The sequence below is a fragment of the Fukomys damarensis genome, unplaced genomic scaffold, assembly GCF_012274545.1.
Source record: "Fukomys damarensis isolate Sample0158 unplaced genomic scaffold, DMR_v1.0_HiC HiC_scaffold_39, whole genome shotgun sequence".
Taxonomy (NCBI): domain Eukaryota; kingdom Metazoa; phylum Chordata; class Mammalia; order Rodentia; family Bathyergidae; genus Fukomys; species Fukomys damarensis.
Window position 1 is genome coordinate 41,289,417 of NW_022900951.1, and position 12,315 is coordinate 41,301,731.

The 12,315-nt window shown below is 39.2% G+C and overlaps 1 protein-coding gene across 3 annotated transcripts in view; it reads left to right on the forward strand.

Annotated features, from left to right (window-relative positions):
• The window catches only part of Jade3 (jade family PHD finger 3), a 151,598-nt gene that overhangs the window by 1,410 nt on the left and 137,873 nt on the right, over positions 1 to 12,315 (forward strand). The window contains exons 1-2 of one of the 3 annotated variants that reach the window (XM_010643488.2): positions 5,537 to 5,581; positions 6,558 to 6,649. The gene's annotated coding sequence lies outside the window, so the exon portion shown is untranslated. Of the gene's footprint in view, positions 1 to 5,536; positions 5,582 to 6,031; positions 6,049 to 6,557; positions 6,650 to 12,315 lie in introns of those variants that run through there. The other 2 variants (XM_010643489.1, XM_010643487.1) reach the window with 2 other exon arrangements.

A 12,315-nucleotide genomic window follows, 5' to 3' on the forward strand; every position in this document is an offset into this window, starting at 1 on the left:
GCGCCCCAGGGAGCCTGGGTGCCAGCCGAGCGGGAGTGCGGGCGCCCAGCTAGCCGGCAAACTTTCCCGTCTTCTCCAGTCATTGTTCCGACGCAGGGAGTCCGAAGCCTCTGAGCGCCAGGCAGTCCACGGGTTGGGAAAATCAGTCTGAACGGCTTTGCAAGTTAGGGGGAAATTTTCCCATCGCCAGGCTAGGCAGAGTTGTTAACTTTTCACTAGCTCTCGAGTTTTTTGTTCCTACACTGTGGAGTCCACACACACACACACACACACACGCATTTTTTTTTAAACTTCCAGTCTTTTCTCCCACTTTCCGTAGCAGAGCCATTGCTTCGGCCAAGTCTGGCTTTAAATTGTACAGGGCAACCTGCATTTATTACTTATGAGAGGGGGCAGGATCTCGAGTGAGTGACCTTAACGTGGTCTGTGGAAGCATGTTTAAAATGTTATATCTCTGTGCAGCCCTGGTACCTATGTAGTTCTTAGGCTTTTGTTAAGAAACTTGTTTGGCCTCTCCTTTGGCTTCTGAGTTGCAAGGAAATCCACAGCCTTAGAGGTGCTCCAGGGCTCTCCCCCACCCTGAGATGCGTTTATCTTTGAAGCTGAGCAGGAGATCCTGGTCCCCGCCCCTCCGAGGTCTGATTGTATAAGAAATCAAAACTGTATAAGAAATAAAACTGTGTTGACAGTGCTTCTTATGGCCTGGAGGGAAAGGCGACCTCATTCCCTGTATTCAGTCTAATAAAGATAACTACTGCTCTCTAAACTGAGAAAGGAATGGAACAAAATTTAGGTAAAAACTGATTACACAACTTAGTTGCTTAGTTTAAGCAAACCAGAATCTGCTTTCCCAGAGTTTCTTGAAATACCTTTCCTTCAACTACTTCTTGTCAGCTTGGGATTTGGGGTTTTGTGGGTGGGGAGGAGAGAAGAGTGGTCCTGAAAGTACTGTGTTTTTATTTAGTTTAATACTTTCGTAACATCTCTAGACAGTGAGAATGTAGATCTCAGTCTTCATGTTCTTTCATTAGTGTTCTCATGCTTTTATGCCATCATGAGTTTAATCTCTAGACAAGTGAAAAAAGATTTTTCCCCCTTTTTTTTTTTAACCCTAGTATTTTACCAACATACCATTTCTATTCTTTTTTGTACCGGGAATAGAACTCAGGGCCTCTGCTTGCTGGGCAGGTGCTGTGCAGCTGAGCTACATTCCTAGCCCAGTAGGTTTTGCGTTTGGTTTGGTTTGGTTTGGTTTGGTTTTTTGCCCCAGTACTGGAAATCAAACTCAGGACCTTATGCTTGCCAGGCAGACAAGGAGCCGCTGAGCTAAATCCCTAGCCTCATTTTCTCTTTCATTTAAAGTGAGCTCCAAATATTGTACTGGAACTGTAAAACGATAATACCCTCTCTTCAAAGATTACCTGAGATCTTTGGAAAGTGCTTCTCACTGACAGCATTTGTTAAGCTTTCAATGACATTAGCTACTATCATTGCCACCTTTTTTTCAATTCTGCTCTCTGTGCGTTTGTTTGCTAGAGAAGAGCTCAGCCTAGTATAGTTTTCTTGAAATAGTTCCTTGCATGTTCTAGCTAGTCAGTTCTATAATACTCAATATTTGGATTCTAGAATCCACAATTTGTCTTACATTTTTTTCTGGGCCACATGGCTAGATTGGTGGTGTGCTGTGAACCTTGGTCACAGGTAGGGCAGAAGTGAAGAAAGGCCTCCCACTCCTTGAAGTGTTTGTTGTTTGTGATAAACTGGGAGCCAGGAGCCTCCCTCAGGGTACCAGTGACCACCCTTCAGGCTGGTAGAGGAGGTTCCTAGGCAGTCAGCATAGCTGAGATATATGAGTTGGTGAAAGTTAAAAAACAAAGGATGTTGAGGCTTGTAGGTTTAGTATATTCTCTTTTAATAATCCTTTTTTCCCCTCTGTTGTGTTGCACCACAACCATAACAAAAAGCCATCTCTTCTCTTTTGCTTTGAGGTCTGGCTGGAACTAAGCAAGTATTTTGGAAGTTGTGGGGGCAGGAAGCATCAAACATCGGGTGTTTGTTTGTGAAGACATGACATTACAGTGGGCTCTTGGAAACCTTGATCTGGCAAGGATGCAGAAAGCCAGGCTAAAATTGAGATTAAATATTGTCATGGAACATAATGTACTTACCTCCTCATGTAGCTTACACAGAACAGAGGCTGAGGAAGACAGTTATGTGCTAGTTCACATTAAGAAAATCTCTCATCAGGATAATTAATATAGGCCCTTTACTTGCTTCACTTTATGTGTAAGTGGTGGGTATTTGGTGATACTTATCTGGCATTGTCCTAGTAAGGGTATAGGGGGATTGAACACAGGATTCAGTGTATGCTAGGCAAGCACTACTACTGACCTACATCCAGCCTTGGTACTCTTCCTGAAATGGAGACACTTGAGTAGCTCACAAGTTTATGTTGTCCCAGTTACAGTGACTGGAAAAATTGAAGCGTTCTGGTTTGTAGGGTGGGAAGGATCTAGAATAAATGGTTGGACATAATTAATGAATAAATAAGAGGGTGCTAGCAAGTGGTCATTACAGAACAAGTAGCTACTGCTTTGAGTTTTCTGTTTTCTGGAATCTTTGTGACTCCCCATGTTATTTTTGCCCTTTCCTGTCTTTCCATAGACAGTAGCAGTAATACTCTTAACTATCAGAACTGCCTTTGTGCTTCTAGACCAAGAAAAAAGGTCCTGGAAAAAGTTGCCTGAACCCATAGCTAGACTTGGGAAAAGGAAGGTGAAAATGCAGAGGGCTGTCTAAGAATGAAGGCCCTGAGTTCAATCGCTGGTACCGCAAAAAAAAAAAAAAAAAAGAAAAAGAAAAAAAAAAGAAAGAAGAAAAAAGAAAAGTGGGGGTGGGGGAATGGAAAAGGATGTAGCTCAGTAGTAGAGCTGCGTGCCTAAAGCATGGGAGAAAGACTTTTAGGCCAGGGACTTAGCTCAGTGATGCCACTGCCTGGCCTGCTTCGCAAGCACAAGGTCCGGAGTTCGATCCTCAGTACCGCCCCCCCCAATGAAGGCAGGCTGGCAGGCCTGAGCAAGTCTTAGGGGACCCTGGTATGCCTTGAAGAAGATAAGGGCCTAGTGTAGGGAAATGGTACTGGGGCTTTGGCCAATAAAAGATGTGTATGAGTCCATAAATGCTCTTTGAACAGCACGTAATTTAATTTCTACCCAAACCACAGAGCCATGGTTATGCCCTATTATCCAAAGAGCTCTTTTTTTTTTCCCTCAATATTGATTGATGAGCAAGGAAAACCTGAGCCTGGAGTGTGTTTTTGGAAGAGGTAAGAAGAGAATATAGTACCAATAGAGTCAAGGCACTAGACCTTGTATGCTGGAATCTCTTGAGAAACTTATTAATATTATCCTTTTTTAGAGTTAACTTAATTTTGATAAAAAATTATAGTTGTAAAAAAGTTGCAGGATCAGTACAAAACTCACTGTATTCCTTTTACCCAAGGTCACCAATTATCAGTGGTTTTCTTTCATTTGCTTTATCGTTTGTTCCTTCTGTTTCTTTTTCCAAATCATTTGAGAGTAAACACTGAGAGATTGGTATTTGTCAAGGCCATCCTGTCAGAAGTGTCTCAGATACAGCCACTGGGTATAGCAGAACGTTGATGTTGGGGCAAGGCCCGAGAGGTGAAGTCTACCAGTAGCTATGAAGCACACATTTGTAAATTATGTGGAATTCTCTGGTCCTAGATATAGAAATCATTGTCAATTGTAGAAGTATTTAAAGAGGCCCTTCCCTTTCCTCACCATTCTTGTTGAATTTGTTCCTTACTATACCAAATTTTAATATTGCTGTGAAAATTCATTACTCAACTTTACAGCCATAATATATTCTCCAACATTGTTATTTACGTCAATTAGCAAACATGTATTGAGTACCTTCTGTTTGCTAAAGGTATAGAAGGTGAAAGAAGCCAGGTGTAGTGGCTTGTGCCTGTAATCCCAGCTACTCAGTAGGCTGAGGCAGGAGGATCAAAAGTTCAATGCTAGCCTGGGCAACTTAGACCCTGTCTCAAAATAAAAAGGATAGGAGTGTGTCTTACCAGCAGAATGCCCTTGGGTTTGATCCCCAGTACAAATAAATAATGAATGAATGTGGAAAGTGGGGAAACTTCTCACAGTGGGAAGAATGTTCTGCTGAAGGGGTTCATCCATCTCCTGAGGCATACAGCTCTTAGAAGACAAGGTTGATGAGTTAGAGAAGCTTATTGTGTCTTACATCCCTCACAGGTTGTGGCATCAGGCAAATTTGGATTTAAATTCTGTTTGTACGCCTTGATCTTGACCAGTTTCTTCTTTAGTTTTGTTTGGTTTGGTTTGGTATTAGGGATCACACTCAGGTCCTTCCTGGCCCTTGACCAGTTTTTTAACTTCTCTGTGTTTTAATTTCTTCATCTGCCAAGTCACATTTCTCAGGTTATAGTGAGAATTAATTGAGGTAGTAGTTTCTCTGTAAGCATTCATTTCATCTACCCCCAGAAAACGGTGTGTGGGGAAATAAGACCAGAAGTATTAGGTACTAATGTGGGAATTAAGGGGGTTATTTCTGTTTTTTCAGCAAATAAATGTCTAATTGAAGTGTAAAGCTTAGAAAGGTGAAACAGAGGTAACTTGCCCAAGGTCACACAGCAAGAAAGGTTGAATTCCTCTTGTGAGAGATACCAGCAAGGTGTCCTTGAAGCCTTGAGAATGAGCAAGAATAAGCAAGGTGAAAGTTAGAAGAGATTTCCAGGCAGAGGGACTAGCAGGTGTTGTGAGGACACTGAGGTGGGAAAGAGGTGTGGAAAGGATCCACAGAGGTTTGGCTAGGATCTGGGGAAAGAGAGATGAGGTAGGCAGAGGAAGATTGACAGGGCCTTATGGGATCTCATTAAGCAGTTTGTGTTTTATTCCAAGAACAATAGGTTGCTGGAAGGTGTTTTTCACTTTCATGAAGCACATGGTGTGTGCATGCCCATGCGTGTGTACATATGCACATGTGTGAATGTTTTTGTGTTTAATCCAGAAAAGCTTCTAGTGAAGCCTAAACAAAAATTATTTAAGAAAATTCTTGTGACCAAATACAGGCAATTTTTTGACCTAAATGTGTAGGTCTTAAGCAGTTTTTACTGTCCACCATGGACATAGCTAAAAAGTAGTTGTTGTGGTGCAAGAAGAAGCCTATCCTGCAGAATGCTGCTAGAAATAGGTTTAATTGGACTCTTATGTATCTGATAATTTTTAGACCAAATTAAGGGAGCTCTTAGCTTTCACTAAATCCTTGCAAAGAAGTAAAAAATTTGGAATTGGGAGAAAAAGTAGTTCCTGGAAACATGGGTTGTTGTTCAGTGTTCGAAATGGAATTGTTGAGTATGTTTTAAGTATATAGTGATAAAAATACTTCAATGACTAAATAGAAATTTGTCTTTTTGTTGTGTGTATGTGTGTGCATGTATGCATGTGCATGCCATCTGTGATAGCAGACAGCACATCTGTGAGAATTGAGAAAGACAAGAAATCTTCAATACTTATTTATTTTTATCCAGGTACTGAAAGATTTTATATGTGAATCTATATCTTATGTACAGAGTAAACTGCACAGGAGGAAAATCAGTGTTCTCTTTCCCTTGCCATATGTACGGGGTCACAAACATTTACTTTTAAATAGCTTGTATTAATTAGTTTTTTGGGAGAAGGGGGTGAATAGTTGGTATCTGGATGATCTAGGATGGCCTCATTCTTGTATCTGGGTATCTGGTAGTTGACAGGCTGTTTGGTCTAGGTAGGAAGCCTTAATCTTAGCTTGTCGCCATTCCACATGATCTCTCCTTCAGCTGACTTGTTAACATGATGTTCTTAAAGTCTCAAGGAGTAGCAAGTGAGCAAAAGCACCAGTGCATAAGCGCTTTTCAAGTGTCTGCTTGTGTCACAATTGTTATTGTTCCATCAGCTAAATCTCACAAGTGCTTCCATGATTTAGCCCAGAGTCATTGTAGGAGAGGACCATTTGAGGGTATGGATACAGGGAAATGCTAAAAACTTTGGGGGCCATTGCTGCAGTAGTACATAATAAAGTTAGCTTTTTTGTTAAATCTTGTTAAGAATGTAGTATATTCTAGAGATTAATATGATTGTACCATTAGTACTGTCTTTTGTACTTGTGGAACAATGTTTTGGGAAGAAACCAAAGGGAGTCAGTGTAGTTTTAGATGTAGGTATTCTTCGGTGGCTCAACAGTTCACACTGATCTGGTGTAGAATATTACCAAAGGAGGCCCTGGGTTTCCTCAGTATTCGTTCAAGCTTTATTAGAAAGCCCTTAGCTCAGTGGCACCATGCCAAAAAGAGAGAGAGAGAGAGAGAGAGAGAGAAAGAAAGAGAGAAAGAATTACAACCTCTCCTTGAAACCTTTATGTGTTATTTTTTCCCTAAGAGAAAAAATCATATTTGGGTAGTCCAGTAAGGACATAATAGTCTTTGTAGATGTTTTATTTGACCAAGATTTATCTATCTGTGGTTGCAGTGAAGAATCCAGCATTATACTATGAAGTGAGTGGCCAGGAACCACCAATTTGGAGCATCAGCTTTTGACCTTTGCTCAAGAAGATATCAGAGGTAACATTCTTCACATAACTTAACATAGACTTTACAACAGCACTGAGTCCTGAAATGTATTGCATAAAAATGTAACTGGACCCTACAAAGCACAGGTGGGAAACTAAGTATAAGACTAATTTTATGCATTTTAGAGGTATGTATTTCTCCAGAAAATTGTATAGTGATAGGATCTTAGCTTTTCTTGTCTACTCCTAAGACAAAAGTTAAAAATGAAAAATTCCTGACATTTTAAAAGTCAGTGACTTTGGAAGAGTCATCAGAATTTATAAACAGGCTGGGGATGTAGTGCAAGGCCCTGAGTTGGATCTCTAGTACTGGGGGAAAAATTTTATAATTTGACCTAGCAAACACTTTCAGGAATTTATTCAACAAATACCTGCATGTTAATTAAGTATCATTTACAATAGCAGAAGATTAATATTACCTTAACTTTGTTAAGGCTTTGTTACTGAAGTGACAAAAAACAAGAAACAGAATGTGTATTGTATGCTACTATTTATGTAAAGTAGTGAATGAGGACAATAATATATGTATAATTTTCTTACATGGTCAAAATATTTGTGGAAAGATATTCAAGACACATAATTTTTTAAGTTTTGGGGCTTGCATGGCTGGGGGTAGAGAGTGGGAGGGAGACTTATTTTACAAATGTTTATGTGTACCATTTGAATTTTAAGCTATATGAATATATTTCTTCAAAAATTAAATACATTTTTTAAAAAGTGATGGTATATGATAATGGTGATGTGAACTTTCATAGGGTCCTTTCCCACTTAACCTAGTCAAAGTTAATCCTGTTCAAAAAATATTCAATCAATTTTTTCCTTAGAAATGCCTTATTATGGTGTACCTCTGATGTCTTTCTTTTTCTTTTTCTTTTCTTTTTTTTCTTTTTTTTTTTTTGTGGTACTGGATATTGAGCCCAGAGCCTTCCTTTTGCTAAGTGTGTGCTCTGCCACTAACCTTGAAGTTTTAACTAACACTCCATTGTATGTGTATTTTGTTCATTCACCGATTGAAAGAAACCTTGGTTCTTCCCAGTTTTATTAAAATATGAATAAAATTGTGGTAAATATTAGCATTGTTTTGCATAAAGACCTAGCATTAGGGTTGCTGGGTCTTGTCTTATCCTTTTTTTTTTTTTGGTAGAAACTGCCAGGCTGTCTTACAGAGCAGCTCTACTACATAGTATTCTCATCAGCCATGAATGTAATGTATGTATTAAGGTTCACTCTTCTGTATGGATATTCAGTTGTCCCAGCACCATTTGTTGAAGAGAATATCCTTCTTTCGAAGTGCCTTTGCACCTGTAAATCTATCTCTGGGCTCTGTGATGCATTAATCTGTGAGCCTGTCATTTTTCCATTGACACCCTTCCTCCCCCGCTTTTTTTTTCTTCATTGTTGGGAATGGAACACAGGGCCTTGTTCATTGTAAGCAAGTGTTGTACCACTGAGTTACACTCTCAGCCCTAACACACTACCTTGATTATTATGGCTTTATAGTAAATCTTGAAATCAGGTAATAAAGAGTACCCTGGCCTTTTCTCCTTTTTCAGCATTGTAGTAATGAGAGGGGAGCGCTTAACTCGTGTCAGTTGTGGGAAGCATTCCATTTCTCACCATTAAGTGTAATGTTGACTGTAGAGTTTTGGATTTTTATTTGTTTCATACCCTGTCATGCAGCAAGCAGTTAATCTAGGAGTCTTGAGGATGCTATTTTTAGAAGACCTGCTTGCAAGATTGGCCTGTGGCTGATATATGGGAAATTGGCTTTTCAGGCATTTCTAAAAATAAAAGATTATGTACTGCCTCCATTTATTTTTCCAGTGTTCTTTATTTCTTTTAGTCTGTTTTTCTTTAACAATTTTTTGGGGAAGGTCTGAAGCCAGTGAATTCTATTTTTATTTACATGAGAAAAGTTTCATTTTCCCCCAATTTTCTTTCTCATTGAGTTTATTGGTACATTTTAGGTATACATTACAGTTGCATTCATCATTGGGATCCTGTACCTTTACGTGAGAGGTCTTGGTTCTCATTTTTTCCCTTTGTCCCTGCCCTCCCTTCACCCCTTCCTCCTAGAAAAACCACATCTTTATCCAGTCTCCAACTGATGGGCAAATGGGCCGTTTCCATGTTATAGCTATTACAAACTATACCACTATAAATATAGGTGTGCATATATCACTGTGATATGATTTTTTTAATTCTTTTGAAAAGATAGCCAGCAGAGGGATGGCTGGGTCAAATGGAACCTCTAATCCTAGTTCTATGAGGTATCTCCATATTGACTTCCATAGTGGTTGCACCAGTCTGCACTCCCACCAACAATGGAGAAGGGTTCCTTTCTCCCCACAACCCCGCCAACATTTGTTATTGTGTGTTTTCTTGATAGCAGCCATTCTTTGTGGGGTGAGGTGGAATCTCAGTGTTGTTTTCATCTGCATCTCTCGAATGACCAGTGATGTGGAACATTTTTTCATATATTTACTTGATGCTCTTACTTCTTTGAGAAATGTCTATTCATTTCAGATACCCATTTTTGATTCAGTTCTTTATATATTGGGGGGCTGATTTTTTTGAATTCTTTATGTATTCTAGATAATGATCCTTTGTGTGAGGAGCAGCTGGTAAAAATTTTTTCCCACATTGTAGGTTGTCTTTTAGTTCTGTTGATGGTTTCTTTTGCATTGCAGAAGAGTTTTAATAAGATGAGATCCCAGTTGTTGATTCTTTGTGCTAATACCCCTGCTACTGAGGATTTGTTCATAAAGTCTTTTCCTATGCCAATGTCTTCAAGAGATCTGCCTAACTTATATTTTTTTAATTTAGATCTTTAATCCACTTGGATTTTAGGTTAGTGCATGGTGAAAGATAAGGGTCTAGTTTTAATTTTGGCAGGTTGAAATCCAGTTTTTCCAACCGCATTTATTAAAGAGGTTGTCTTTCCTTCAGTGAGGATGGTTAGCTCATTTTCCCATTTTTTTTTGTTTGCTTTTTTGAGACAGGGTCTCACTGTGTAGTTGAGACTGACCTGGAACTCACTATGTAGCCCAGGCTGGTCTCAAACTCCCAGCGATCCTCCTGCCTCAGCCTCCCAAGTGCTGGGATTACAGACGTGTGCCACCATGCCTGGCTATTTTCCCTCAATTTTTAAGGACATTTTGTGATGGTTTCTGATAAAAAGTGTGCTATAGTTCCTACACTTTTTCCTTATAGCCAGTATGTCTTTTTCCCCCTCTGGCTACCTTCAAGAGTTTCTTTTTGTCTTTGATTTTCAGTAGTTTGAATGTTACGTGCTAGGTGTGGCTTTAAAATTTTTCTCTATATTTATCCTTGATAGTTTCTGAAATTCTTACATCTATTGCTTGTTGTCTGTCACTAATTTTGCAAAGTTTTCAGCCATTTGTTCAAATAATTCTGCCCCATTCTTTTTTTTCCTAAGATTCCAATTAGAAGTTTGTTAATACTGTTTGCTGTTGCCTCATAGTTCTTAAATGCTGTACTTTATTTTTTCTTCTCTTTTTGCTTTAATTTTTCTTGACTAGTTCAAAAAATATGATCTTCAAGCTCACTGATTTCTTGCCTGTGTTAAGAATACTTTTTTTTGGTACTGTTTCTTTATTTCTAGTATTTCCATTTGATTCTTTCTTATAGGTTCCATTTCTTTGCTGAAGTTGTCTGTCTGCTCTTTCATATTACTTACTTTTTCCATTAAAGTATGTCATAATTCTTATTTCATTTTTGATAGTCCTGGTGTCTGTGTTTAACTGAGTTTGGATCTTGATAATTACTTCATCACTTGGAGTATTTTCTTGCATTTTGTTATGGCTTATAAGCCTGCTGAAAGCTGAACATAGGCAGGAGATGCTGAGGAAAATGTTTAATATGTTTGGTGAAGCACGTTCTTTTTCACTAGCCATTTAATGTGGAGATTTGTGTTAAATCTAGCCAGGAGCTGACTTGTGCTTGATGTTTGGTTTTGCTACAGGCAAAAGAGATTTCCTGTTCCTCTGGTGATTGACTTCGTTTTGACTCTTGCTTGGCTTTGGGTTTTTCCTTTGTGATGCATCCCAAGAGTTGTCTTTTATAGCTCTCACAGTTGTATTCCATTGTTACTAACTAGATAGCTGGTTTGCTAGGTGGTAGTGCAGGGAGGGAGCTCTGGGATGATCTGACTAAGCCTGGGATTAGGCAGATATTGAGTATGTTCCTGACAGGATTTCCTGTTTCTCCTCTAGGGGTTAACACCCTCAGCCATTTCTTTTCCCCAGCTGCATGGGTATCCAACAGTGTTCTCAGTGCATGGGTTTTAAGTCCTCTTCCTGAAGATTAAACCTTTTGTTCTCTACTGGCTGTAAAAGGAAGAGGGTCTAGGCTGAGTTTCATAGTGCTATTTTCCTCAGCCAGCCAGCAACACCAAGGGAGCTTTGCTGAGGTTTTCCCTGGTCCTCACTATGAGAGCCTGGCAGGGTTGCTGTAGGAAAAGTTTGTAAGGGTAGGGAGAAAATTTCCCCATGTGGAACCCAGGAACTTCACAGTCTGGCCTCTAGTAATTTGTCAGAATTTCTAGTTTAATCTTCCTACAAGGTTTATATGCTCAGACCTGTGTCTCCCTGCAGTTTCCTATCTCTCCAGATATCAGGATAGTGGTTTGTCCTGTCACCTCAGTTCTGTGGTAGATTCAAGAAAAGTAGTTACCTTTCTATATATCTAGCTTCTACAATGAAGATGACTTTCTAGTGTTTATGTGTCCAAGCTGAAACCTGAGTCCTAAAGTAAGTTTTTATCTATATAACTGTCCGATGCATTATGTAACACAGAAACTCACTACTGATTAATTTTTCTTTCATTTCTCTCTTCCTTACATCCTTGATTTTTTTCCTTCGGTACTGGGGATCGAATTCGGGTCCTGTGGTTACAAGGCAGGTGACAGAACCACTGAACTAAATCCCCAGCCCACATCCTTGAATTTTATGTTTTTCCTGTTAGGAATTCAGGAATATTTAATTCTGGTTTTGATTCTGCCTGTTTTAGGCTATAAATACCTCTACACCATCAGCATTATGTGATGTTTGTGTTCCTATCTTCCAAAATTTTGCGTATGCTTTTGTAATTTTTGATCACATCATTAACACTTAGTAATTGCCTTATTCAAAATTAGACCATGATTTGGTCTATCCAGATTATAGGTTTTATTAATGATCATGTGTTTGTCATATTTTCTCCCATGTTGCCAGGTGCAATTCAATTAAGCAAACAGTTGAGTACCCCCATCATATGAGCAAGACACTAGGTTTTGAGTAGAGTACAATCTTGACCTGGTAAATAAAGTAATCTCTAAGGGCAGTAGAAGGAAGGATATTGCAACTTTAAAAATATCTCCATTTCAATCTAGAAGGACTTTTTTTTTTTTGGTACGGGGGTCCAAACTCTGGACTTTGTGCTTGCGAGGCAGGCGGCAGAACCACTGAGCTAAATCCCTCACCTTAAAATTATTTTAATAATTCTCTTTTAAATTATACTAGTGATACATGAAAGTATTTTAGTAAAACTCGAAAATTACAAAAAACAAAAAAGGGCCGGGGATTTATCTCAGCGGTTTGGTGGCCTGCCTTGCAAGGGCAAAGACCAGAGTTCAATCCCCGGTACCCACCCCCCCCC